The sequence below is a fragment of the Scyliorhinus torazame genome, chromosome 11 (genome assembly GCF_047496885.1).
Source record: "Scyliorhinus torazame isolate Kashiwa2021f chromosome 11, sScyTor2.1, whole genome shotgun sequence".
NCBI lineage: Eukaryota > Metazoa > Chordata > Chondrichthyes > Carcharhiniformes > Scyliorhinidae > Scyliorhinus > Scyliorhinus torazame.
Genome location: NC_092717.1, coordinates 90,520,777 through 90,528,153, shown reverse-complemented (window position 1 = coordinate 90,528,153; position 7,377 = coordinate 90,520,777). Strand labels below are relative to the sequence as shown.

General features: G+C 44.9%; 1 long non-coding RNA gene across 1 annotated transcript; it reads left to right on the top strand.

Moving 5' to 3' along the window:
• Positions 1-2,470: 2,470 nt before the first annotated feature.
• LOC140386006 (uncharacterized) lies at positions 2,471-6,866 on the top strand. The gene is made up of 3 exons (XR_011933527.1): positions 2,471-2,594; positions 4,573-4,746; positions 6,719-6,866. It is a non-coding gene; the product is annotated as an uncharacterized lncRNA (long non-coding RNA).
• Positions 6,867-7,377: the final 511 nt, after the last annotated feature.

Sequence of the window (7,377 nt, the reverse complement as noted above, 5' to 3'; positions counted from 1 at the left end):
GGTCATGGTCACTTTCATAGCCACTGGCAGCACTATCCTCACTCTTCCCTGAGGGTACAAATTAGGTTGCATGAGGCGGCAGATTTCTGTGAGCAATATCTTCATAAAATGGAGTTGGCTACAAACTGATCCAGGCTTAGGTTGAGATCGGAAACATGATCCCCAAAGGCCCCGAGTGGATAAGGCCTACTTTTGAGAGCCCCTATCCCCATCCTCCTCCTCCTTTTGTAAACAGCTTGTCTTCTTCTATGTTTAACCTGCTCAATGTCCCTTTCACGCTGCAGGCTAATGGGTACAATAACTACAGAACTCATGGATGAGAGCAGAATTCTTCCAGTTAAAAACAACGCCTTCTCCATATGCAGCACTCGTTGTCAACTTCACCAACTATAAACAACTCTGCAAAGCACCAAACATCTCTGCAATCACAGACAGAGCTAGTACATTGTGTACCTTGTGTTGCCCTATTATGTATTTTGTTTTATTTTATTTTATTTTCATGTACTTAATGATTCACCTTCTTTGAGAAGGTGACTGAACAGGTAGACGAGGGTAGAGCAGTTGATGTGGTGTATATGGATTTCAACAAAGCGTTTGATAAGGTTCCCCGCGGTAGGCTATTGCAGAAAATACGGAGGCTGGGGATTGAGAGTGATTTAGAGATGTGGATCAGAAATTGGCTAGCTGAAAGAAGACAGAGGGTGGTGGTTGATGGGAAATGTTCAGAATGGAGTTCAGTTACAAGTGGAGTACCACAAGGATCTGTTCTGGGGCCGTTGCTGTTTGTCATTTTTATCAATGACCTAGAGGAAGGCGCAGAAGGGTGGGTGAGTAAATTTGCAGACGATACTAAAGTCGGTGGTGTTGTCGATAGTGTGGAAGGATGTAGCAGGTTACAGAGGGATATAGATAAGCTGCAGAGCTGGGCTGAGAGGTGGCAAATGGAGTTTAATGTAGAGAAGTGTGAGGTGATTCACTTTGGAAGGAATAACAGGAATGCGGAATATTTGGCTAATGGAAAAGTTCTTGAAAGTGTGGATGAGCAGAGGGATCTAGGTGTCCATGTACATAGATCCCTGAAAGTTGCAACCCAGGTTGATAGGGTTGTGAAGAAGGCCTATGGAGTGTTGGCCTTTATTGGTAGAGGGATTGAGTTCCGGAGTCAGGAGGTCATGTTGCAGCTATACAGAACTCTGGTACGGCCGCATTTGGAGTATTGCGTACAATTCTGGTCACCGCATTATAGGAAGGACGTGGAGGCTTTGGAGCGGGTGCAGAGGAGATTTACCAGGATGTTGCCTGATATGGAGGGAAAATCTTATGAGGAAAGGCTGATGGACTTGAGGTTGTTTTCGTTGGAGAGAAGAAGGTTAAGAGGAGACTTAATAGAGGCATACAAAATGACCAGGGGGTTGGATAGGGTGGACAGTGAGAGCCTTCTCCCGCGGATGGAAATGGCTGGCACGAGGGGACATAGCTTTAAACTGAGGGGTAATAGATATAGGACAGAGGTCAGAGGTAGGTTCTTTACGCAAAGAGTAGTGAGGCCGTGGAATGCCCTACCTGCTACAGTAGTGAACTCGCCAACATTGAGGGCATTTAAAAGTTTATTGGATAAACATATGGATAATAATGGCATAGTGTAGGTTAGATGGCTTTTGTTTCGGTGCAACATTGTGGGCGGAAGGGCCTGTACTGCGCTGTATTGTTCTATGTTCTATGTTCTATGATCTGTTTGAGCTGGGCGCAGAAAAATAATATCCCTCGGTACACGTGACAATAAACAAATCCAAAATTAACCAGCATCCATATTGAATGTAGATGATAATCCCTTTAAATATCATTAGGGGGCCTTCTTGCTGCTGGATGCACATTCAGTTTTGTGAAGTTGGGAGAATGTTAGCTGAAGGACATGGTCAAAAAAGACAGCACCAGAGTCAAAGCAGTATTACATGTTGACTGATCTCATGATTTATTCCCCGCTCTGCGAACTTCCAGATCATGCTCGCAATGCTTATGCTACTGGCCTTCCCAGAATGGTTTCCACCGCAGGCTGCACCACGAGTGTGCACCCATGACACAGTTGCCATTTTGGAACCCACAGTGCCAAACTACATTGTGGTGCAGAATCTTATGGCCATTCACTTTTTTTTTACAAATGTGCCAATTAATGGTTAAAGCTTCCCTGAGCATCTCTTCAGTAAAAAGATGTGTGTCTCCTCACTTTTCAGTGATTCACCCGTATTTCTGACAAGACTGCATTGGCTTTGATTGTTGAAATAATCTATATATATATATATGGGACACATACTGCTTTTAAGCCACTGAGTGATTACTGTTTCAATTCTCATGAGATCTGCAGGGCAGGCTAAATATTTCTTAATCACGTTTATATTATGTTAATTTTGAAAGTCTGCAACATTAATTTTACCTTTTTGTGTAGGGTCCTGATGGCTCACAAAATCCCTATAATCAATCAATGATTAGTGACCTTCTTTTTCACAACAAGAACTCTGGCTAGTAGTGACCTTTTACTAGATTTGATGTTTTTGGAAAAGTCATACAGCTCATCTAGATGACAAAGACATTTATAGGTGGGTCTAATTTGTAGGAATCTCATTAAGTAATGATTTAGACTGACATTGAGCAATACATCAGAAAGCTGTCTGCATTGCTAACGCTGATGTCACCCTGCAGAATATTTATTTTGAACACAGTAGTATTGTTAAACTGTGCTGCAGGGAATACATGTTGTAAGAAATATTAGAAGTTTGGATATTTATGTGATGCTGCTTTTTTCTATGAATATAGGAGAGCCATTTCAATGAGGACAATTTGGGGAATTGCTCAGCAAATTCTGCACTGCTGAATTGACTAACAGTGATCATCAGCCTTTGCTACCTTACTGGGGAGACAGTTCGTAGTAATGTCATTGGACTTGGATTCAGAGATCTAAGCTAATGCTTTGGGGACTTGGGATCAAATCCCACCATGGCAACAAGTGGAATTTGAATTCCATTAATAAATATGGAATATGACACTACCACTAATTGTTGTAAAAATGAATCTGATTCATTTTAGGGAAGGACATTGGCCATCCTGACCTGGTCTGGCCTACATGTGACTCAAGACCAATATTGAGTCTTAACTGCCCTTTGAAATGGCCACTCAGTTCTAGGGCAATTAAGGGTGGGCAATAAATGCTGGCCTTGTCAGTGACATTGAAATCCCATGAAAGAATAAAGAAAAAAAAATTGTGACACATACATTGCATTTCAAGAAGTTGATTAAAATAGACCCAAGTAGTTAGAAAGGTGCTGCAACAGAGGGGAAGGCAGGCAGGGGGTTTGGGTCTTCCGAACCCGATGTATTATGACTGGGCGGCGAATGTGGAGAAGGTGCGGAGCTGGGTCAGAGGGGTTGATTCCCAGTGGGTCAGAATGGAGGAGAGTTTGTGCAGGGTGTTGGGATTGAAGGCGCTAACAACAGCGCCGCTCCCAATGGCCCCGGGGAAATATTCAGGGAGTCTGGTAATAATAGCTTCATTGAGAATTTGGAGGCAGTTTTGCCAACACTCGAGTTGGGGCAGGGTCAAGGGAAATGCCGATTCGGGAGAACCACAGATTTGAGCCAGGGAAGTGGGATGGAAATTTTTGGAAATGGGAGGAGAAGGGGATTAAGACACTGAAAGATTTGTTTCTTGGGGGTCGGTTTGCAGGATTGAAGGAGCTGGAAACAAAGTATGGGCTGGAGCAGGGGGAAATGTTTAGATACATGCAGTTCGAAATTTTGCCAGAAAGGAGCTACAGAACTTCCCAGTGGAGCCGGCCTCCATATTGCTGGAGGAGGTGCTGACGACAGGGAGGGCTGGAGAAGGGGGTAGTGTCGGGCGTTGTGGAAGAGAAATTAACATAAATTAAATACTGCTGAAATATTCTGGCTTTGGCCTTATTATGAAAACACATTGTCCTCCGAAAGATAACAAAGCCAAGGGCAAGAACATACGTACTACGTATTTCATCGTACGTACTTTCCAAGGTCTATTTAATATAAACATGCCTGTTTACTTCAGATTATAAAAACATGCTGTCTTCAATTGAATCTCAGAGTGCAGTGCACTAGCTTTTGCAGCTGGAACACTCTCACTCCGCAAATACATTTGTGTAAATAAATTTCCTTAAATCGAACCTCGAGGAATTTGTCTTTATTATGATTTCCACGACAAATTGGCTTAGTCGTTGCAGGTTCCCTAATTTAACGGAAAGTGAACCCCGAAACGAATCTCTAAACAGGACTCTCTCAGCTGAAATGGAGAGAGCCATAGCGCGACCCCAGCGGAAAGGGGGGTCTGCGGCTCGGCAGCCTTAATTACTGGCCAGTGACTCATGCTAGGAGAGTTATCTTAATTAATAAATTAATGGTAGCTGCATGGGAAGAAAAAGGTGCCTTAGAGACTAAAATTTAAAAAAAAGACTTCGAGGTTCGTGAAAGGATAAACACCGGTGTGCGCTCCCTGTAGTATTTGTAAATGATTTCCGCGGTCGTTGTTATTGTTACATATATGTTCTAAAGTATTTTTCAGAAGGAACGATGCACAATAAACTCGACGCCCCCTGACAGGTCGTCCCGAAGCCTCGGTAAAGATATCCACAGCGTGAAAGAAGGTGAACTCCTTAAAGAGGACAGATAAGGGAGTTAAAATGAGTAAGAAAATGAAAAGAAACAATCGTCAAGCAACGGAATGAGGTAGGAAAACCTCATATATGTCCCGCATAGGAATCTAATGAAGCTGACCCCCTCTCGAAACAAAAAACAGGGGAGTAAAAGTAAATAGAGGATGAAGGTAAAAGCGTAACAGATGAGTTCCTGTCGAGAAAGGGAATTCAGATTTTCTGTAGCCGTGAGATAAGGCTAACGGTTAACTGCGATATTTGTGAGCTGTGAGAATCTGTGTGTTTTGTTTAACCAATTAATTTTAGTCAAAGCATGAAGTGCTAAGTAGGTTGTATTTTTTATCGACTGTCATTGTGAGTCAGAGTCAGAGATTATAATTTAAGTAATTTCTGTTGAGATTTCTTTAATGAACGAAAACATTGGAAATTACGATCAGTTTTAAAAGAAAGAAAGTGCCTTTACGAATAAAAGTAATTGAATATGAATACATTTTTAGATTACGTGAAAAGACGTAAATGGCATAAATGGAGGCGAAAGATAACAAAGGAGCTATTTTGGAAGAGGAGAAGGCACCACTGGAAAGGATCAAAGCAAAGTGGGAGGAAGAGTTGGGAGAGGATATGGAGGAGGGGTTCTGGTGTGAGGTGCTCTGGAGAATGAATGCCTCCACCTCATGCGCGAGGTTGGGGCTGATACAGCTGAAGGTGGTATATAGAGCACACCTCACAAGGGTGAGGATGGGCCGATTCTTTGAAGGGATAGAAGATGTGTGTGAACATTGCGGGGCGAGGCCCTGCAAATCACGTTCCGGGGCGGGATTCTCCGACCCCGTGCTGTGTCGGAGAATTGCCGGGGGGCGGCGTGAATCCCGCCGCTCCGACACAGGCTGCCGAATTCTCTGGCGCCGGGTTTTTGGCGCCATTCGGGGGCCATTGGCAGTAGCCCTCCCGACGATTCTCCGGGACATGATGGACCGAGCGGCAGCCCGTTTTCAGCCGGTCCTGCCGGCATGGATTAGCCAAGGTCCATACTGGCGGGACCTGGCTTTGAAGGCGGCTTGCAGAGTCCTCAGGGGGGCGCAGGGGGATCCGCCCCCCTGGGGGGCCCCCATGGTAGCCTGGCCCGCGATCGGGGCCCACCGATCTGGGGGTGGACCTGTGCCGTGGGGGCACTCTTTCCCTCCGCGCCGGCCTCTGTAAAGCTCCGCCATGGCCGGCGTGGCGAAGAAACCCCCTATGCATGCGTAGGGATCACGCCAGCGGTTCTGCGCATGCGCCAGAACATGCTGGCGCTCCCGCGCTTGTGCCAACTCGCGCCAGCCGGTGGAGGCCCTTCAGCGCCGGTTGGCGTGGCGCCAACCACTCCAGAGCCAGCGTAGCCCCCGGAAGTGCGGAGGATTCCGGAGTGGGTCACGCCGCTCTTTGGCGCCGGTACGGCCCGCCCGCCGGTCAGGGGAGAATCCCGGCCCATATGTTTTGATCCTGTCCAAAGCTGGAGGATTACTGGAAGGAGGATTTTCGGGTAATCTCTAAAGTGGTGCACTTGAAACTGGATCCATGCCCCCGGGAGGCCATATTCGGGGTGTCGGACCAGCCGGGGTTGTGAACGGGTGTGGACGCAGATGTTGTAGCCTTCGCCTCGTTGATCGCCCGAAGGCGGATCCTGATGGGTTGGAGAGCAACCTCTCCACCCTGTGCCCTGGCGTGGCTGGGGGACCTGTTGGAATTCTTGACTCTTAAGAAGATAAAGTTTGAAATAAAGGGAAGGATGGAGGGGTTCTCCAATTCATTGGTGTTATACATTATGCACTTTCAAGAACTGGATAACATTGAACATTAGTTGGGGGGGGGGATGGTTGGGAGGGTTGGGGGAGAGGGGCTGTGTGTGTTAATGGTGACTATGGGGGATTCCTGATTACTTTTTGTCATTTGTTTATGTTAACATGCGGGCTAATATTTGGGGTTTGGTGGCAAGGATGGGATTGTTGTTATTGATATGGGGATTGACATTGCATTCGTTAATGATTATTGTTTATTGTTGGTAGGTGCAAATTTGGGAGAAAATGTGAAAAAGGAGGAGAATAAAAATATTTTTTTAAAAATAGACCCAAGTAAAAATGAAATTCAAATGAAGATTATCCAACAAATCCAAAGGCCTTGAAAGGACAGCTAACTGAAAGTGTGTGAACAACCTCGAATAATATTTTATTTCTGGTGACATGCTACAGATTGCAACTCAATAAATGTGTAATAATCATGTTGCAGTCATTAATCCTTCAGTGAAGGTGACGTCATCCATCAGTTGCATGAAATGTCCTCAGAAATTAGGATGAAATCAACCACAATTCACGATTTTATAAATATAATTTAAAACAAATAGATGGACTGAATCTCATGATCTTGTCTCTGGATTTAGATGAAGGCTTTATACTGCTTGAGCTTCCCTTTTATATAAAAGCAGAAAATGTGGGAATCGCTCCTTATGTCTGGCAGCATCAGTGGTGAGAGAGAAACAGAATTTACATTTCAGGCCAATGGCCTTTCATCAGAACTAAATAGAAAGCAGTGAAGGTGAATTGGGGAACAGACAGACAAATCCCTTCATAGAGAGCTTCTTGAAGGTGGGTATTGCTGGAAGAGAAGTGGCTGTGAATTAAACACTGTATAAAATCAAAAATACTATGGATACCAGAAATCGGAAATA